General features: G+C 42.6%; 1 protein-coding gene and 1 pseudogene across 1 annotated transcript in view; one reads left to right on the top strand and one right to left on the bottom strand.

Annotated features, from left to right (window-relative positions):
* The window catches only part of ANKRD33B (ankyrin repeat domain 33B), a 54,487-nt gene that overhangs the window by 9,542 nt on the left and 22,783 nt on the right, over window positions 1–22,162 (top strand). The gene's annotated exons all lie outside the window — the stretch shown is intronic.
* LOC107540529 (proteasome subunit beta type-5 pseudogene) lies at window positions 5,022–7,713 on the bottom strand (annotated as a pseudogene).

Below are 22,162 nucleotides of genomic sequence, written 5' to 3'. Positions count from 1 at the left end.
TCGCTGAGGGACCTGTTTCATCTGCAGTGAAAAGGGACAGAAGAGGCACCATGGAGCAGAGGACCAGCGACTGTTGTGTCTTGTCACCTGCCCATCCTCCTCTGTTGAAGGGTGGGCTGCAACAGGCCACCTCTGAGGTCACTAGCCTCATGCTCCATGCACTGGGATGGGTGGGGAGGCTTTTCCCGCAGGCACGTGATGGCCTTATAGGGGCATCCACTCATTCCAGCCTGCCCAGGACTGAGTCCTGCATCCTGGGAAACTCCTGTGCAAACCAGGGTGGTTGGTCACCCTGCCTGTGAAGGCTGCTTCTGTGTTGGGACCACACACAAAGTGTCACCTCAGTGAAGCTGAAAGACCCACAGACCACAGAATTGCTTTTTTAGCAGAAGCTGGAACCCTGCTTTGGAGGAAAGCTGTTGAGTTGTATCATCTGGGGGCATACCCACTGGGACAGAAGCATTGGCCTTAGTTGCTTAGAGTGGACTCTTTTATCACAGGGGAGCTGTCACTCAAGCAGACACAGGACAGACACATTTGGTGTGTGTGGAGGGGGGTGGAAGTCAGGGAGCACCTGATCAGGGAGGACCCATGGGGGAGGGTCCAGAGTGGGGGCTTAGTCTCCACTGCTATACATGAAAAGCAAAATAAATACATTTCTCTAAAACATTTAGTCACTTAAAATGCACCAGGGAGGCTGTGGTAAATTTGTTTTTAATAGAAGTCATTAAAAAATTTTTTTTGGTGTAAACAAATCTAAATCCATTGGGTTGGTTTAGAATGAGGCACAAGTGTACTGAGTTATTAAAAAAACCCCATCTCATTTGTTAAAGACGGTGACTTACAGTGACACTACTAACAGTTTTATTGGATCCAAAAATATTTAAGATGCTATTAACTTAATTTCCTAATATTAATTCAATGAAAATAACTAAAAACATATCAACCTTTCGTTTGCATCTGGCAGGATTACCGATTTGCAAGTGGCTTGATTTTGACATTAGAGTTTTTAGCAAATACGTAGAGGCTTGTTTTTCTTATTGATAACATGGGTACTTTAGAAAAATGCCTCTGTAGAAAGGAAAAAGGCCTTTTCCCTCCAAAGAATGGATTTCCCTGAATGTTTGCTATTAAAACATATTTTAGTCCTTTCGGGCTGCTATGACAGAATACCATACACTGGGTGGCTTATAAACGAAAAGTATTTCTTTCCCTTAGTTCTAAGGGTTGAGAAGTCTAAGATAAGGGCTTTGGACATCCCTTGTCTGGTGAGAGCTGGCTTCCTGGTTCATAGATGGTCATCATCTCTCAGTGTCTTCACATGGCCGGAGAGTGTTAAGCGTTTAAAGTTCTAAGTGATGGGAAATGCCCCACATGCAACGTGAAAGGAAGTGATTTGAAAGGGAAAGTGGTCCCATCATGGGGGCTCCACCTCCATGACTCAATCACCCCCAAAGGCCACACCTCCTAACATCACATTGGGGTTAGGATTTCAACATGTGCATTGGGGGGTGGGGCACAGATGTTCAGTCTATAGCAAAACAATATCAAATGCTGAAGGCATAATAAAAAATTATGTATTTGAAATACCTTTCCAGTTGCAGAAGAGGCATATACTTTTTCAGTATTTGAATAGAACTACATGTGCATGATTTTCACTCAAAAAATCCCAAGAGCTGTACCTGGGAAATTGGGTGGGTTGACATATAGATGACCTCCATCTCTAAAAATATGGAATTCTACTGTTCTGTGATTTTTTAAAAATGTCTAGATGAATAAAATTAAATAATTAAAGTAAAGTAGTCATAGGATGCCTAGAAATAGAAAAAGTTTTTTTTGAAGAAAGCTAATTTAAGCCTTTAAAGTTCTAAGTGACAGGAAATGCCCAAATGCAAAGTAAAAGGAAATAATTTGAAAGGGAAAGTAAAGGAAAACAAATGTTTTCAAAACAGCTGTTTTGCTATATAATTTACATACCATGCAATTCACCCTTTTAAAGTGTGCAGTTCAGTGGTTTTTAGCGTATTCACAGACACGTGTGAGCATCAGCACCGTCGGTTTTAGAACACTCATGGCCCCAGAAAGGAACCCTGTAGCCTGCCTTCAGCTATCACCCCCTGTCCCCCAGCCCCTCCTGCCCTGAGCAACCACAAATCTACTTTTTCTATTTTTTTTTACATTATTTATAACACGATTTCTTATGAAAGAACTAGATCTTTGTAACTTCACGTCAACCTCTCTTGACCTTTTACTCAATAAATGAATAAATGCAGGAATTGCCGGCCACGTGCATGACAGTGTCACCCATGCCGGTTCTACCTTCAAGTGTCTTACCATAAATTTCCTATAAATTACAATGTATGATAAGGAATTAAGTTTTTAAAACAGTGTGTGAAGCCCTAAGCCTGACCCATTTCCCCTCGAGCGCTGGGCCCAGTGGTCGTCCTAGGCATCTCTACGCGGGCACCTGGGAACTCACCCCAGACCTTGAATCTGAAACCCTGGGGTGGGGTCAGCACTCTGTTCAGCACACGCTCCAGGGGTTCCGATGCAGCTCACCTTTGAGACCCTCTGGTGGATTGCATTTATATCTTCTGGTTAATGGTTCAGCTCAACCTGGGAGGCTTTCTCTTCCTCCTAGGGAGTCCTGGCTTTCTGTTTTGAAGAGAAGGTGGAGGTCAGCGTCCTGCAGCTTGTTTGACCTCCTGGCTCTGTTCCTGCTCCTGCTTGTGTTTTGGGAGTGGGGGTGGGTAGCTGTGTTGATTGCAGGGCCTGGCTGGTTTTGCCCTTGACTGGGTCTTGGGCAGGGGGCTTGGGAAGTGCCCCGTAATGGCTCTTTATGTCTGTATCTCCTGTTGGTTCTGTCTCCCTGGAGAACCCTGATTCACACATTCCCTTGAATATTACCTGCTGGCGGAGCCCCACAGCTTGCACAGCTGATGCTGGCTCTTGGCTCTGAACCACTTTCCTGAACCTGCATTCGAGGTCAAGTGCAGGGTCCCCCCTGCTAACCTCCCAGCATGTCATACTGACACGTTAGAGGCACAGCTCATTGCTACCCCCTCCCACACACTTTCCGGCATTGTTTCTGTTGCCTCCAGGGCTGCCTCTGTGGGTTTGCAACCTGTGCAGTCCCCTGGCCCTGTGCTGAAAAGCACCAGCCATTGGCATGATGCTGCGCTGTTGCTGCCTTGAAATTAATGATTTTGACCTGCGCGCCCTGCATTTTCATTTTGTGCAGGGGCTGCAAATCACAGAGCCAACCCTGGTTGCCCCCATGCCTCTAGTTGCTCCTATTTGTCACCCTGGAGTTGGCCCAGCCTCCCTCACCTCTTGCATCCTGTCACTTTCCAAACACTGGACAGTTTCTGGTGATGGCCCCTCACTTTTCATTGGGGTCTCACTGCCTCTCTAATTTGGAGCTTGGAGATATCTCACTTAAACAGATGCTGTACTTCCTGTCTGGTTTCCGGCATCTGGTTGCTTTCCAGTCTATCCTGCTACTACTTCTGGATTATTTTTACACGTGTGACTTGTATTACAACAATATCTTCAAAAACTCTTCTTTCTAGGCCCCCGCAGTAGAGCTCCAAATGCCTGATTTTCTACTGCTTCCCTCTATGTTGCAGAAGCCAGCTGACTTGCGGTCCCCACAGCCTTGGCAGGTCCTTATTCTCCCTGGAACACATACACTCCCCCTCTCTCTACTGCTGGCCTGTCTCATATGTCACCTTCCCCGTGGATTTCTCTTCTGCCCTTCTCTGGATGTCTTCTCTGACTTTGGACTCCCATTTGCAACTTGTTTAGGAAACTCCTTTCCTTCTCTCTGGTTTTTATAATGATTGTTTGATATTCTCTCTCTCTGAACTTGATAAGCTCTATGAGCAAAGATCCTTAGCATCATTGTTTATATTTTCTTCAGTCTAGTAGAGTTTGTTGCACACAGTAGGTGGTTTTGTACCTGCTTGTTGGATAAAATTGGGATATTATGTCTTGCTGCTAGTTATATATACTTGATTTTAAAAATAATAATACAGTTTTAGGTCTTACATTTAATTGTTTTGACTTGATTTTTGGGGATAGTGTAAGATATGGGTCCAATTTTATTCTTCTGCATATGGATATATACTTTTCTCAGTACCATTTACTGAAGATACTATCCTTTCCCCATTGTGTATTCTTGGTGCCTTTGTCTAAAATTGGTTGACAGTACATTCTTGGGTTTACTTCTGGGCTCTCTATTCTGTTCCATTGATCTGTGTCAAAAATAGTTTTGAATGGAACTGGTGAGAGTGGTCATCCTTGCCGTGTACCAGATGTTAGAGAAAAGGCTTTCAGTGTTTCCTCACTAGTTATGATATTGGCTGTGGGATTCTCTAAATGGCCTTCATTTTGTTGAGACTTCTCAACCTTGGCTATACTAACGTTTGTTGGCTGGATAATTCTTTGCTGTGGGCATTTGTCCTGTGCACTGTAGGGTGTTGAGCAGCATCCCTGGTCTCTACCCAAGAGATGCCAGTAGCAACTCTCCCCATCCCCCCTTGTGAAAACCAAAAATGTCTCCAGACATTGCCAAATGTAACTTTGGGTGGGGGGACTGGGGCAAAATCGCCTCCCTGATTGAAAAATCACTGAAACTGAGAATAAAATCAGCAAAATTGTTTGAGTTGTGGATGTGAGTGCTTTTATACATGGAGAAATTCCTGAGGTCATAGAAGGACCTAGAGTGTTTGGCATGCCTGGTTGCTCTCTTCTGCCTCTTCTCACTAAAAGTTTTGTCAGGCGTTCTTATTAATTAATTAATTTTGAGGTCGAGTAGTATAATGTTAACATCCAAGAAGGTAAAACAAATCGTCACCTCTGCAGTGGCTCATTAACAACTGGTGACACATAGAGCTTGAAGCACCAGAGCTTAAAAAGAAATCAGTACAATTGGGGACCCCTCCACTATAGAATGGGGAGCTGTACCCATATTACCAACAATAATTGCCCCAAGAAAGAAGAAGCTACATCCACCCTCCTCAGAGGGTAGATCCACGGTACTTGTCATGTAGATCAGCTACGTTATCACTGGAGACTCAGATCCAGCCATTCTTAGAAGTGGTAGCGGTGGACCGCACCCCCCGAGTAAGTGGCTGGATGGGCCAGATCATAGGCCTGTTCCACCTCTAGCTCATAGGAATAACCCTGATACATGACCGCATGTGCATATACACAGAGCCAGAACCTACAGAGAAGGCGGCCCCTGAGATCCGGCTTCCTTCACTGTCCATGTGGTGGAGGACAGGGGGCCACTTATCCCAGCCATGACCGTGGTGCCCGTGGGCAGCCTCATGCCTTTACACTGATACACCGGGGTGGAGAGCGGCTTGGAGGCAGCTGCTACTGAGATGCGTTCCTTGTTTTGAAGCTTGTAGATTCTACATTGCTGAGCCAATAGCTGCTCCCAGAAGCTGCAGTCCGCTGCACCCCTTAGCCATGGTGCCCAGCAGGTAGGGGTTGATGTCTGTTAACTTCTTTATTGTCTGGGAGGCAATGTAGGCACCCGCTCTGGCCCGGAGTCCGCTGCAACAATGACTCCACATTGAAACTTGAAGGCCAGGGTGGTGGTTCCATGAGGTATTTTGATTCTTGGCTCCTCTGGGGCACCCCAGGTGGCTGCTGCCAGGCTCAGCCCATCAGTGGGACTACCTGGACCCAGGTCCAACAGGTTCAACAGGTCCAACGATCCCTGAGTCTGAAAAACCTGTGCTTGTTAACCGGTAGTGAGCTCTCCCACACATTGGCCAGCGCCAGGTCTTGTCAGGTGTTTTTTAAAGTTAAAGAATTTATGCAGCTTAGTAGGAAATTTTATCTACCAGCTCCTCTGAGACTCTCATATTCCATAAAATGAGAAAAACCCATAATTAGAGTTCCCAGTGCTGCAAACACTTCTCATTTGGAGTATTTGTTGCTAGAATCTTAACATGTGACTGTATTTCCCTCTGGGAAAATACTCATAATAGGACAAGCTGTGCTTTTAACAATGTAATATGAGGTTAGCCCAAGGGACATGACACATTCTCTCTGAATTTCAGAGTATGCCTTTCATGATTTATCACTCATCTTTATCCAGAGCCAGGGGGTCGAGAGGAGGTGGCCACCACGTGCTCAGTGGAAGTTTAATTGATAATAAAACTAATGAGGAGTCAGAGGTGACCCATTCCGTGCCTGGCAAGACTGAGCAATGCGCAGTCTACCAAAAACTGTGCATACGTTTTGATTGCAAAGGGATTTTTATTAACTAGTAACACTCAAGCAGACACTGTACTGCCATTCTTCCTTTAAAAAGAAATAACACAGAATACGATTTGCGTTAAACACACCTCTCAATTCTGCATGAAGTTGCCTTCTTTTCAGCTTAATGGGTCCATTTATTTGCAAATATTTATTGAGAGTTTGTGCCCTGCACCACCCACTCGTGCTGAACATTATAGAAATTCCTGCTCAAGTAAACAGTCAATGAGGTGGTTGAGTAAAACATGTGAAGTCCTTAGCCAGTGAGGGAGTGTCCAGCACCGAGGGGAAGTGGTGAAGCAGCCCAGGCAGGTGTCGCCAGTGTTGGGCTGATGCTGAAATTTCCCTCCTCATTGAGGAGGCGGCCTCCAGGAGGGACTGGAAGTCTTGCCTTGCTGTGTGGCTGTTCCGGGGAGAGCAGTCCAGATGGAGCAAAAGGCAATGAGGGAGAGTGCCTGGAATGCTCTGGAACAGCCAGGAGGCCAGAGGGGCTAGAGCAGAATGAAGGGAGGGAGTTCGCAGGAGAAGAGGGCAGAGGTGTCTGTCACTAATGAGGAAAGGACAGACTTGGGCAAGGAGAGTTAGAGGGAAGCAAAGAATACCCAGTTCCACTCGGAAGCGAAAGGGTTAGGAAGCGAAAGGGTTAGTAATGTCTTGAAACTGGTGCTCTTTCCAGCGGACAGGCGTTTAAGGCCACAGGTTCTTAAGCAGCGGTTGTGGTAAATTCCTCCGCCTCTTACATTCCACTTAATTGGATTAATGTCTCTCCAGTATTCTTGTGACTAAACCATCAGGTATTCCATGGATGCACAGTGTTGGAAACTGAGGTCCTCACTGGACAGATGCGTATTTGGGCTGCTCATCTAGTGTCCTTAAGCGTCAGTGTTTTAGCTCTGAATTCACGCGTGGGTGGGCATTTCCACCTGACATGGGAAATTTCAGAATGTGGTTCTGTGAATCTGTAGAGCACGAGGCTTTGCCCTTGTGAAAGGAAACCCTGAGAGAAACCCCTAGAATTAGAAAGCACTTCCTGGGGTGCTCGTGGCTTCCTCTGTCAGCTCTGTGGCCTGCCTGCCTAATAACGGTTTGGGGGTGTCCCCGAGGAAGGGGAGGTGCTAGCCTGTGATGTTTGATGGTTTCCCCGTGGTGTTGAGGGCACCACATGGGCCATGTGTAAAGCCGAGCCGTGGTTCTGGGGTCAGATACAGGACTGCGCCTCTGAGCTGCACTGCTGTGGCCCTGCCCCGCCTTCCTCCATCAGCCCACCCTTCCCTGATCTTTACCGATGGCTTCTCCATGCCAGGCTCCTGCAGGACAAGCCCTGAGGCTCTGTCCCCGAAGGAACTCACAGTTGGCAGCACAGTCTGTGATAAAGACCCTGAATTCTGGATTAACATGGGTCGTGGGAGTTTCTCCATCAGCTGTGCTCCCTGCCATGTTGAGTAGTATGTCTTTCTTTTATCATGTGACAATAAGAAATACAGAAACACAGCCCTCTCTGAGGGACAAAAGAGGGCTGGTGCTGGTGTCACAGCCAGCGGCTCTTTACCGTGTTGGAAATCATTGTTTGAATCTGATGTACTAAAAATACAATGCGCGTTGGGGCCCTGTAACTCAGTGTGCATGTGTGTGTGTGTCTCTGTGTGTGTCTCTGTGTGTGTGTGTTTAGTACTTTTTTTCTCTCTTCCATATAGTTCATAAAAATATTTAGGCCAACAGAATGGTTCTCCTCTTCAGTTTTGTCATGCTTAATTTTTGTCATGCCTTATTTTTCTTGTGCGTTATCTTAATGCATAATTTAGGAAATTGTTATTAGTTTCCTGTAGTCAGTGGAGATTCAAATGGGGAAAGATCTTTCCAGTGCAAATGTGGCCCTTTTCCAACACATTTATGTGTCCCAGGTCATTACACATTTGCTTCTAGCTTTTAACTTAACAGCAGTGCAAATGCAGGCCTTGTGCAATGCCTTTCCATTATCAGGACATTATTCATGTGTTCCCTGGCTCAGCAGCGGCATCTGCTCTGCTAAGAGGCTGGGCGAATCTTTTCTTGCTGAATTTCAAGGGGCAATGAAGTTGGGGCATGTGGCGTTTTCACTGAAGCAGAATGTTTCTGATTTGAATGATTTGTGAAGATCCTCTGGATAGAGCTCGATTTTCCCTGTGGACAATTGCACCACCCTCTGACCCTTACTCCTTTACTCTGACATTGAACAGTAATATCTAGTAGATACTGTTTTCTTGCTTCCAATAGAAATATTTATGTGTGTGTTTTAATTTTTTTACGGAAAAATGGACCAAAAATAGAAAGGTATTTAACTGCAATAAAGTGGCCCCATGTGGCCCTGCCTTGTCAAAAAAAGAAATATTTAGGTGTTGAAATTAATAAAAAGGGAAGCAAGTACAAAGAAGGAAATAAAAGCAAGACAGCTACACTACTGGTAACTGGAGGTAATGAAGTTAGCATTTGATGTGATGTCAGTCTCTTTACCTATTTCTAAAGTTTATCCTGTAAATAGTTTGGATTCTGCTTTTTTTTCACTTACAGGCACACTTTGAGCTCACTTCTGTGTTTAGAATATTGATTTTCAAAACCCATTTCTGCATACATCATCATTTAATCATTTGTTGGACATTTTGCTTGTTTCTGAAATTTTGCTGCAGACATAATGCCTGATGAATGGGTGTCCTGGTTTATCAGAACATTCCTTTTTAGATTAATTCTTAGAAGGCATATTATTGAATTTAAGAGTATAAGTATTTTAAAGGCCATCTTGCTTTTTAGGAAGATTGTACTAATTTCTCTTTCCATCAGCAGACTATGAAATTGCCTGTTTTGCTGTATCCCCATCACACTGTACATTAATTATTGAGAATATTAAAATGGCTTTGTTGGTCTTTGAAACATTAAAAGTCATGCTTGCTTACTGTAAAATACTTAGGTAACATAGAAAGGTAAAATGCCAAAGTAAAAATCACCTATCTTAGAGATAATTAAATTTTTAGATGTAAATTCAGAGTCATTTAATATAATATGGTACATGTAATTTGCTTTTTTCCTTTACAACTTTTTGAGCACATCTTTTCATGTTAGCAAGTACACATCATTTTATTTTTAATTACTGCAATATATTCTATTTTCTGGATATTTTCATTTATTTAACTTATGATTTCTTTTTAATATATCTTTTTATTAATTTCAGAGGAAGGGAGAGGGAGAGAGAGAGAGAGAGAGAGAAACATCAATGATGTGAGAGAATCATTGATCGGCTGCCTCCTGCACGCCCCCTACTGGGGATCAAGCCCACAACCCAGACATGTGCCCTGACCAGAATTGAACTGTGACCTCCTGGTTCATAGGTTGATGCTCAACCACTGAGCCAGGCCAGCTGGGCTAACTTATGATTTCTTGGTCGGCACTGAGGTTATTTCTAGTTTATGTGTATTGATCTAATTATTAGGAGAATGTTAGGTCTTGAATTTGGATCCATGAGGTGGTCCTGTTATTTTCATAAATAATTCTGCTTCTCTCTGGAGCAGGAGTAGGTTTTCTCTCTGTAGCATCACACTTAGCCATGCCACGTTCTCTGGCAAATTCAGTATGAGAAGTGACTTGTGTAACTTTGGCTATAAGTTTTAAGCCCCAGCATGTGTTTTGCGATATTGTCTTTTCCCTCTGTGATGAGACTCACAATAATCCAGGTAGAGGTTCCTCCATCAACCCAAATCCTAGAGGAAAAACAACATGGAAAAGACCTGCAGCCCACCTGCAATGGACATATCAAGTGAACAAGTAGACATTTATCATAAGCCATTGGGGATTGCTTGTTACTTCTGCACAAACTAACTTATCTTGCCTGACATAATTCATAACAAATTACCCTCTAGAAAGAGTGAACCTACTTATGCTTACTAGCAAGATATTAGAGTGCTTTTCCTTCCACACTTTTCCAAGGCTGGCTATTTTTCACTGTTTTTAATCTTTTCTAACTCATGGCCAAAAAATGATACCTCACTTTAGTATGTGTGAATTTGATTAGTAATGTTTCATATTACATGTTTTATATAACAGGTTTATGAACCATTTAGTTTTTTCTTCCTTTAATTTTCTTCTTCATATACTTTGCCCATTTTTTTTTATTAGTCTGTATTTTCTTCTTGAGTTTTAAGAATGTTTTAAATATGCTAAAGATATTCTTTATCTGGCATATGTTCCACGTTCTTTTTCCAGTGTGCATTTATTTTTAAAATCTTGTTTGGGGTTTGTAAAATTTCTTGAATTTATGGCTTGCTATCTTTTGTCAGTCTGGGAAAATTCTCTGCCACTATCTTGTCAAATATTGTTTTGTCCCACCCTCTTTTTCTTCTTTTCTTCCTATTCAGTGATACCAAATTCACATGTATTAGATCCTTTCCACCATGCTCCATGTGTCTTTCATTTTTTTCCCTATCTTTTCCATCTTTTTTTTCTGCCTGTGTATTTTTGGTTAACCCATTTTCCAGTTCACCTATTATCTCTTTAGCCTAGTCTGCTTCTTAACTCGTTTTTAAATCTTTAATTTCAGTTTTTATGTATTTTATTTCTAAAATTTTTATTTGATTCTTCTTTATAGATTCCAGTTCTCTGCTAAAATTCTCCATTTGTCATTATTTTCTGTCACATATTAATCACAGTTATTGAAGAGTCCGATAACTCTAGTATCTGTATCTCATGGAGATGTTTTCTATTGTCTGTTTTTCTCTTGGTCCATCTCCTCATATGTCTGGTAATTTTTTTTGAATGCTAGACATTGTATATGAAAAATTGAAGTAGCTCTAGATGGTGCTATCTTCTTCCAAAGAGGATTTAATTTGCCTCTGGCAGACAGTGGGGCAGATGATAGTAGGTAGGCTATAGTCTCTGTAAGGTCTGGTCTATTTCCACCTTACTCAGAGGAACTAGCCCTTTGGGTTTCCTAAAAAAAATGTGTCACGTTTAATAGGCCCTGGCAGGCCATGAACTTCAATTTTGCCTTCTTAACCCTGAGACTGTGATAGACTGCTTGATGCCTGTGACCTTTATCTACTGTGCTCTGCTTGGTTTCTCAGTCTTTCAGCTGTATGAATCAGCAATACTATGAGGAGGAAAGTGATGAGACTAGAGGGTCATCTCAGGGCTTTTACCTTCTTTCTAGTATATTGGGCCTGCAAGTCTTGGTTTTCTTGGAAATCTGATGCCTCCAAATAAATTAATAAAAAAAATCATTCAGTCTTGCTCTCAGTGGAAAAGTAGGTGTGATTAAAGCTAGTTTTATATAGCTGAAAGTGAAAGTTACTATCATTTGTCTTTTTACTTTGTTTATACTATTGTTTTGCTGAGAAGGTATAGATTTTTGTATAGTCAGATATATCTTTTTCTTTATGGTTTCTAGCTTTGCTGTCAGGCTTCGAAATGCTTTTTTAAAGCCAAGTTTATGGAAATAATCATCTAAATTTTCTTCCAGTGTTTTTATGGCTGTATATTTAATGATTCATTTTGGCATGAGACATGAGGTAAAGATCCAACCTTATGTTTTCCATATGGCTAGGGCATTTGTCCAACACCACTAATTGAGTGATTACTCAATCTTCTGTGAATATCAGAAGTATAATCTTTTTTGTTAAGTACATGGTGTCTCATTAATATTTTAATTTTCACTACCTTGCTTACTAGTAAACTTATATACCTTTCACATATATTTATTGATTCTTTGCTTTTCTTCTTTAATTTATCTGATTTTATCTGTTTAAAAAATTGTAGTTGTGAATTTAACATTACTGTTTGTATTTAAATAATCCTGTGTATATCATTAACTTTTCACATTTGTTGTTTCAATACCTTATTATTTTGTGGTATTCTCAGCTTATCAGTAGTGATGCTATAGACTGGAAATGCCTGGGACACTCACCTGGGCCTATACTACCTATGGTGAGCCCTGGCCAGAGCCAAGGTTGTGGTTGGATTGGCCCTATGGTTCTTAGTATGATTATGAGATGCACCTCAGCAGCAACTATCAGGGAACTTTGAAATAACAAGATTTATTAGTTGCAGACTCTGGAGGTATACTTTATGCCTGGGGCCACACAGCAGAAGTTGTATGGGGCAGGGGCGTGGAACTTGAGGTTCTGTAATGATGCTCATGTGTATCTTGACTTTATCTGTTGTTTGATTCTGAGAGTTGAAAACAGGTAACATTTATATCACTATCACAATGTAACTAATGTTAGTTGAAGAATCAACTAGTGTGCTAGGACTACCATTTTCTTCGTAATAACGCATTCTTAAATATTATTGTATATAGTCACTCTCTCTCTGCCTCCCTTTTCCCCCCTTTGTAAAGCTTTATCTATTAGCTCATTATGCTCTTAAAAAAAAAAAGACTAGTCTTAGCTTTTATAGTTCTACTGTTGAAATTTGATTATAGCGTAGGCCTTACTTTGCCCTGGACATCATTTCACGTATTAAAACTTTGCAGGCGGGGCAATGTCTGTACTTTCTACTCAATTTATCTATTTTTCTGTGAACCTAATACTGCTCTGAGCCCGGCTGGGCGTGGCTTAGCGGTTGAGCATCGACCTAGGATCCAGGCGATCGGGGTTCGATTCCCGGTCAGGGCACATGCCCGGGTTGTGGGTTCGATCAATGACTCTCTCCTCATTGATGTTTCTATCTCTCTCTCTCTCCCTCTTCCTTCCTCTCTCTGAAATCAATAAAGATATTTAAAAAAAACAAAACAAAAAAACTGCTCTGAAAAATAAAGCCATATTAAAACAACAATACAATTTTGTAGGTGGATGTTTAGAGCCTTTGATCGACTTACATGCTGCTGATTTTGGAAAGAGCAAAGGGGCACGTTACCTCTAAATAACATAGCTGAAACCGGAATGAATTAGAGACAGTGCAGAGCAGTAGCGAATGCCCTTTGGTGGTGGTAGCTGCTCAGATGGTTTCTTTCTTTTGCGTTGCATTTAGTTGTTTTGAAGGAATAGCGTTTGTATCGCAGGGCTCTGTTTGTGGAGTGTTCATCCCGTTCATTTCCCTAACCAGCTATATTTTTCCATTTATTAAAAGTTGAGGCTACAGGTGGCTGGAGGAATTAAAGGTAAGCAAATTAGCAAGCATTTTGAGTATTTTAGGGCACAGCACGGCTGGATCTTATTTTTACACATGCATCAAACGATCTTTGATATATTGACACAACAGGCTTCAATGACATAATGCCCACTGAGACTGTGGGTGGGGGCAGGGGCGGCCCCTGGCACTCCTTCCTGGGAGTAACTAGGGAGTTGCAGGAAGGGACATTTCTAATCGGGGAGAGCACGTGAGTGTGAAGGACAGAGGGAGTGAGGCCAGGAAGCAGGTGATCTAGTGCAGGCTTTCGTTACTATTGCAGGAGAGTGAGGGCCAGACCCAAGGGTGACATCCTGAGCAGGAGACGAGGGAGAAGGCCAGGAGGGGAGATGCTTGGAGGACATGGGGTGAGTGTGGTGCTGGAGTGTGGATGTGTTAGTCTCCAAGGCTGATGTGACAAATTAGCACAAATTTGGTGATTTAAACAACAGGAATTTATTCTCTCACCGTTCTAAAGCCTAGAAATTCAAAGTCAAGGTGACAGCAGGCATGTCTCCCTCTGAAGACCCGAGGGGAGGATACTCCTCCCCTCTTCCAGCCTCTGGTGGCCTCAGGCGTTCTTGGTGTGTGACTGCATCACTCCAGCCTCTGCCTCCATCTGTATATGGCCTCCCCCTTCTGTGTGTCTGTATCTCAAATCTCCAAGATGACCTCATCTCAAGATCCTTAACTTATTATATCTGCAAAGACTGTTTCCAGATAAGGTCACATTCACAAGTACCAGGAATTAAGACTTGGACATATCTTCTTTGGGGACACAAGTCAACACACAACAGGCAGTTAGTGGGTAGGTGAGGGAGAGAGGGTTGTGGCTGAGACACCTGAGCAGAGGGGATCCTTCTCAGAAGGAGGGCTCTAGGGGGCAGGGTGTACCGAGGGGAGGCCCTGAGCAGCTTTCAGAGATGAAACTGATCTTTCGAGGTTCATCATTGCCTGCGGTGCCATCTTTCTGGGTTCATCCCTGCACCCCAACTGGACATTTTGTCTGGTCTGCTAGTCACCACCATCTAGGTGATTATGCCTCTGGAAATCTCTGTCCATTTTCTGCATTTTGCCTTCTTAATGAACAGGCAGGTTTGACAGGATGAATTGAAGAGAGGCAATGTAGCTTGCCGGGCGGGAGAAGCCCCTCCCCCAATTCTGTTACTAGGTCAAAAGAAATTGCATTCACTGACTCATGGAGGAGCTCAAGGAGATCTTGTCTTGTGTGTGCCTGGGGGAAAGATTGCCTTTGACTGAGGCCAGCCAGAATAAAACAACCCCAAACCAAACAACCCAATGACTTAAATATGCACCAGTACACTTTAAAATTAACTGTGCTTTCTACCATGAGCCTCTGGTTCAAGTTGAATCTGTCTAGTGTGTACGGGTGATTCTCCTTTCAATTGGTTTAGATTTCTGGGCCTTCATTTGTTTACCAAGATTACTGGATCTTCTTGCTGTGTTTCTTTTCTTGGCAGATGACTTTGCTATTTTCCTAGGGGTCATGTCAGAAGCCAACTGCCTCTTCTGACCTCACCCTGACGTCCTTGGGTCTATTGTGCCTAATCATTTGTGAGCACCACTTTTCTCAGTGGCATTATCTCTACTTGGTGACTGATCAGATCAGAGCCTTTAATTGGTTTCTCACTATGGCCCTGCTCTTTCCACACCTGATGCGTCCTATCAAGGCCTTGTTGCTTTTAAGCCACACTTTATGGTAATTGTGGTTTATTGCAGTATAATTTACATATAGTAACGTGCACAAATTCTAAATAAACAGCTGGATGATTTTTGAGAAATTCACACACCTGTGCAGTCATTCCCGCTCAAGAGAGAGAGCATTTTATCACCATGGTGAGTTTCCTCTTACTTCTTTCCACCTAGTCCCTGCCCATCAGAGGCAGCCACTGCTCAGATTTCTGTCCCCACGGCTTAGTGTAGCCAGCACTGGGACCTTGGTGGAGCCACGCAGTTTGTGCTCTGGTGCTTAACTTCTTTCACACTATGTAATGGTTTTGAGATCTATCCTTGTTATGTGTGTATCACTAAGATGCTTTCCCCCCCCCATTTTTAACAGCTTTATTGAGGTATAATTCTAATATCATATAATCTGTCCATTTAAATTTAGAACTAAATGGTTTTGGCATATTCCATTATGAATTTTTTAATGTGGTAAAATATATATAATAGAATTCCCCATTTTAACCATTGTAACCAGCGTACAATTCAGTGGTGAGCATTACATTCGCAGTGTGGTACAAACATCACTGCTGTCTAGTTCTAAAACTTTTTCATCACCTAACAACCAGTAGCCATTAAGCAATAACTTCTCAATTCCTCCTCCTGTTAATCCCAGTAACCTCCAACCTACTTTCTTGTCTCTATGAATCTGCCTAGTCTACATATTTCACATAAGTGGAATCATACAATATTTGTCCTTTTGTGTCTGGCTTCCTCACTTAGCGTAGTGTCTTCAAGGTTCATCCACATTGTAGCATGTGGCAAAATTTCATTCTTTATTTTAAAGGAATAATATTCCATTGTATGCATGTACCCCATTTTGTGTGTCCATTCCTCTGTTGACTGATACATTGGTTGTTTCTACCTTTTGGCTAGTAGAAATAATGCTGATGCTATACGTGGGTGTGCAAATATCTGTTCAGGTCCCTGCTTTAAACTGCTTTGTGTATATAACTACTGGTGTAATTATTGCATCATATGGTAATTTTATGTTTAGGTTTTTGAGCCAAAAAACCACCAAATTGTTTTCCATAGTGGTTGCACCATTTTACATTCCCACTGACAATGCACAGGGTTCTAATTTCTTCACATTCTTGCCAACACTTTAATTTCTCATTTTTTTCCAAATCCTCACCCAAGGACATGTGTTGATTTTTTAGAGAGAGAGGAAGGGAGAGAGAGAGAGAGAAACATTGATGTGAGAAAAATGTCAGTCAGTTGCCTCCTGTATGGGCCCCAACTGGAGATCGAACCTGCAACCCCTTTGTTATCATCATAACGAGCTAGTTTATTAATATTAATAATAGGAAGAGAGCAAAGGGGAGGCCAGACATTATAAGCGTTGTCACCTGGGCAGCTTCACCAGGAAGCTACAGCTTCACACTCCCCAGGGAAGCACTGGTCCATTCCCTGCACATCACTGGGGGAAAGGATTGAATAAAGGAGAGATGGGCACATGCGCAGTGAAGTCGGGGTAACACAGGGAAGGTGCTTGCCTGGGGAACACTTCACTGACTAGGGGGTAGTCCTCATCAGAAGCATGTGGAATCTTGGAAAGTTGATCGATCAGTTTGAGGAAACTCCTGGTTAAAATCCCCAAAGAGTGTCTTCTCTCTTGCTTTCTCTTGCTCCATGACCCACACTTGTCTGTGTGTTTGCCTGTTCTCTCTCCATAGCCATGTGGCCTTAAGCAGCTGCACGGCCAGTGGCTAGTCAGATCCCACACGCGGTGGACTGCAGCTGGGAACACAAGCTAAGCTAGCCAGGTGCTGGACTGGACTTTAATATGGAGCAGAAATTCTGGGCAGTGGCCTTTATTCTGGTCCTGCTAGAGACAAGATTGGACTTCTTCCATGGTGAGTTAGACAGAGATGGGACATTGGAGGGGAACCCCCTTAATTTTACATCATCAATAAAAGTTCCCATGAAATCCCATCCTCCCATGGGAGCCTTAGGAAATTCTTTTCCTTGAGGCACCCTAAGAACTCCATTTACAATGATAACAACTTGGTGTACAGGACAATGCTCCAACCAACTGATCCACCTGGCCAGGGCATCTGCTTTTTTAAAAAAAATAAACATTCCTGTAGGTGTGCAGTGTTTTCTCATTGTGGTTTAGATTTGGGGTTCCCTCTTGACTAATGATGTTGAGCATCTTTTCATATTAGTCATTTGTACGCCTTCGGCTAAGTTGATTTTTATTCTGTCAGTAGTAGATGAGTAGTACATTTGGTGAAATACACAACTCTTAAGAGTCTAGCTCAATGAATTTTGACAAATGAATATACACCTATAAATATCACCCAGATAAGACGTATGGTGTTTCCATTACCCTAGAAAGTTCTCTAATACCCTTTTCCAAAATCCCCTTCACTGTGTTTTTTTTCACTATAGATTAACTTTGCCTGGCCTTGGATTTCATTAAATGGAACCAAACAGCATGTGCTTTTTTGGGTCTGGCTTATTTCACTCAAAGTACTGTGTTTGAGATCTGTTGGTGTTGCATGTGTCAGGATTTTGTTCTTTGTGGTTGCCGAATGGTATTCCTAAGTTTGGGTTTGGCAGAGGGTTCTTACCTAGTCTCTCGATGAACATTTGTTTGTTTGTAACTTTTGGCTGTTATGAGTAAAGCTACCCCAGCATTCCTGTACTCCTCTTTATTTGGATATAGACTTCTTTCTCTCAGGAATATACCTGCGAGGGGAATTGCTGAGTAATAGGCAGGCATGTGCTGAACTTTATCAGAAACTGGCGGCTTTCCGGTACTGCTGCTTCATTTCACTCTCCCATCTGCCGGGAACACGCGTTTTCCACACCCTTGCCGTCGTTAGGTATTATCAGTCTTTTTAATTTTAGTCATTCTGGTGGGTGTGCGGTGGTATCTCAGTGTGGGTTTAATTTGCATTCCCTGATGACTAATGATATCAAGAGCCTTCACATTTGAAAAAGGTTATAATTTAAATTTTTACATAAAAAAAAAAAATCAAGTTTGAAGACGTTAATGGACACCTGGAGAACAGACATTCTAAGCGAGGAATGTCACATTGAAACCTTCTGCCCTGACAGCTATGAATCAGACACACACATCAGTTTCAGTTTCATCTTAGGCCTGAAAGGAGTTGTCAAATCAGTTAAGAGGTTGAGTGTGTGTGTGTGGCGGGGTGCGGGCACCCATATTTAACAAATATTTTGAAAATAGAAGAAAGGCAGGGTTTTAGAAGGAAAATTTGGTCATGGTGTATCCAGTTTAAGACCTTCAGTGGTTCTCTACTGGCTTCAGACACAATCCAGACTCCTTAGCCCCTCTGTGTCAACCTGTGACTTCATGACCCATCCCTTCCTGTGTGAGGAGCCGGCTGGATCTACTTTCCTACCTGTCATCAGCTCCCAGCCTTTGCACATGTTTGTCTGATGCTTGGATGCCATCCCCACCCTCCCGGCACCACTGGGGCTCCTGTCTAAGGTCTGGCTAACGAGGCTCAGCTGAGTCATGGCCAGCCCCTCCCCCAGACTGGACCAGTTTCCAGTCCTCCTCTCCCCAGTCCCCTGGAGCGGGGCTGGCTGACCTGTTTACTTCCCTGTCTCCGTCCCCAGATGGGGAGGGGATGTCTGGTTTCAAAGTTCATCTTTGTCTTCTCAATACCCAGTCGAGGTACCTGACGACCAACAGCACCAGCTCATGGGTACCTGTCAACCATCAGTGCCAGCTGGATGGTGGTGAATGCTCATGGGTTGGTGAAGAGAGGGCTCTGAAAGCAGTGTGACCCTCTTGCCCTGGGAACCTGATTTCCGCTGGGTTTGTTTTGTCACACACATTATAGAGCTAACATTCCTAAATCTGTAAGGCAGATACAAACCATAGAGCCTTGTGATCTTACCTACTCTCTGTGACCCCTCCATCCCAGCCTATGACAGGAGGCTGCCGTTAGCCCCAGTGGGACCAGGGATGACTCATGGTGAAGGATTAGGGAGCTGGTGGCAAACAAGACCAATTAATTGTCATTTGATGGGGTGCTGTAGGCATCTGGGCCAGAACTAGGTAAGAATATGATACCTGTATTACAGAGACCAGGCATGCCAAGAAAGAAGACGTACCTTCCCCTTAAAAGAAAAACTAGTGAAAGCAAAAGTTTACAAGAAAAGCAAGCTGAGCTCTGTTTCTGGCATCTCTGAGGAGTAACTGAGGATCCCAGGTACAGTGACAGCCATTGATTGTCATTGTCCATCTGACAGCCCACCCTGCTAGTTGGCATGCCTCACACTTCATGCCCTGTAGACCAGCTGGAGCTGGTGAAAGTGCAGGATCTGACTCAGCAGGTCTGGCCTGGGGCCCAGGGTTCTGCATTCCTAATGCATTTTCAGGCGATGCTACTGCTGGCCCCTGGACCCCACTGAACCAATCAGAACACAGTAATGAGGTTGTTTGGGGAAATGATTTCTCTATCCACTGGATTGGGTCATACTAATTTATGCCACACCCTGCGACACAAACTAGTAGTTGTGCCTTATAGACCCAACATTTGTGAAGAAATTGCCCTGAAAAAAGCTGTAGAGTTTGATTTATATGAGAGGAACACGCTGTTGCCTGAGAGCCTGCAGCAGACCAGCTGATGGGAACTTGGAGTGGGAGACACTTGGCAGAGTGGGTGAAACGTCCAACAAGGGTTTCAACCTTTGATGCTGACGTAATGGGCAACTTGGATGTCTTTATTGAAACTTTACAGGGCGTTTCTGCAAGAAATTCATAAAGCTGATTATAACTTATAGATCCTGAAGGGTCCAATTTGTTATTCATTTATTGATTACATACTTGATTAAAAATTTATGCCCTCTCCGCCTCTTTCCACGAAAGGATAAGCATAGCTTTATCTTTTTTGTGTTGTTTCTTCCCAAACTACAAACTTGTAGTCTTCTTTTCATGCAGCTGAACAAGCAAAAGACTGGGAAGCTTTATCTGGATTTTCTTCCTTAAAAATTTAAAAAATTTTGATTATTAAATAAAAGTCAGTGTTCACAAAAAGAAAAACTGGGACTTTTTACTACAGGAAAGTATGAAGAAAGTCACCTATGATACCAGCATTCAGAATCAGCCACCACAGAAATCTTGGCACATTTCTTCCTAGTTTTTTATGCATTGTTGATAATTTTATAAACTTGTTTACTTTAACATATAGGTTTTCATTTTATATTATAATTAAGCCTTTCCTCATGACTCAACTTCTTCATATACCTCTTTTTTGTTACTATATCATATAAGATGATATAGTAGAAAATGTTCTTTAGCTTTTTTTAATTCTAATTTTAAAAGGAGAAGATTTTTGAAAAAAGGAAAAAGTAGCATAGGACTCATGCCTTCTGAGAATATAGCGAGTCCTGGTTTAAGCTGAAAGGGGAAATTTCCTTAGCTGTTTGTGGCATTAATTATACCTCACTGTTCCTACCATATTATCACAGTAGTTGATTATTAATGAAATGCCAGTACAGTTTATTTAATTGTGTATTTCTTCATATAAGCACATACTCAACCTTAATCTGAGGGTCAGTTGTCAAGACGGAAACATAAATTTCCTGTTAATATGTATGAGTTTCAGAAGACTGCGATAGCGAGTTGTCAGTAGTCTGTCCTTATGGCTCATTGCATTATCTAATGCTGCCTTAATCTCTCTCACTGTCTCTGGCTCAGGAATTCAGGAGCAGCTGGGCTGGGCAGTCCGGAGTCTCATGAGGTTGCCGTGGTCTGAGGGCTCGACTGGGGCTGGAGGACCGGCGTCTGTGGTGTGGAGACACGCTCTGTGCTCCTTGCTGTGTCGCACACCCCTGCACGAGCTCTTCCTCAGGGGGAGGGGGTTCTGTTCCATTTGGTTTTCCTGTATTTTGCTCTTCTAGCTATTCTCTCTCTTTAAAGCTCTCTGTTGAGCTTTGTATATCCATCATAAAAATTCCAGTCTTCACTTCAGATAGGTTAAGTGGATGAATGGTGAGAGGAACATGCCATTATTGACAATTGCTGCCTTCAGGTGACTTGTTAGTAAACCCTTGTGTTTTCCTATCAGTGAATGCTTGTAAGATGACTATGTGGAAACCATTGCCAGTCCTGGGAAAATTAGATAAGCCCTTCCCTCCCTCCCCCCCTCCCTCCCTCCCTCCCCCCCATCTCTCTCTCTCTCTCACACACACACACTGGATTTGAAGACAGACTGTAGTTGAACAAAGTTTCCTAAGATGATAATCTAAAATTACAGACCCAAACAAGAGGTTTGCAGTAATAATAAAATTCACATTTTATGCAAAATTTAGTCTGAAGCGAAATTGTTCTGAATCATGACAACCCTGAATTTATCCCCTCATCCAAGGTCTGCTAAGTGAGCCCTGCCTCCGTAAGAATTCTCCTAACATATTGTGTACGTTTTATCTTTCATAATGCTTCTTTTTTTAAATTTAAAACAACTTATTAGACATTTCTTTATTTGATGCAGAAAAGCATGAATAAAAATATAAATATCACCTATAACCCCATTGCCAAAATAACTTTATTTATATAATGAAAAAATGTATGTGCCTTAAAAGGACATTGAGACAGATCCAAAGTATACAATAAACCCTTAAAGCCTCCTCTCTTCTGTGCCTTGAAGGTGGCCAGTTAAAATTTTTCATCTCCCTTTAGAAAAATAGAAGATCTTTCGTGAACAAAGCCATTGCAGGAGCCATGCACACATTTTAGAATTTCACACAAAAAGAGGCCATGTCATGTACACTATTCTGACCTGCGGTTATTATTTTTTTTTACTTAATATCTGGCAAAGATCTTTTCACATCAACGCCTGCATTCCAGCCTCACCCCTGTTGGAGGTGACATAGTGTCCCTCAGCGTGTATTTAGCCAGTCATCTCTTGATGTATATTTGGGTTGTTCTCAGGTTTTTGCAATTGTGGATCTTTATTTAGATCTCTTGATATACTTTTGATGTCCCTAAAGTGAGTTCCTCGGGGTGGACTTCTTGAGCCCACTTTTGTTT

This window comes from Miniopterus natalensis, chromosome 3 (genome assembly GCF_054644295.1).
Source record: "Miniopterus natalensis isolate mMinNat1 chromosome 3, mMinNat1.hap1, whole genome shotgun sequence".
NCBI lineage: Eukaryota > Metazoa > Chordata > Mammalia > Chiroptera > Miniopteridae > Miniopterus > Miniopterus natalensis.
Note: the sequence above shows the minus strand (reverse complement) of the source record. Positions and strands in the feature narration are given on the sequence as shown.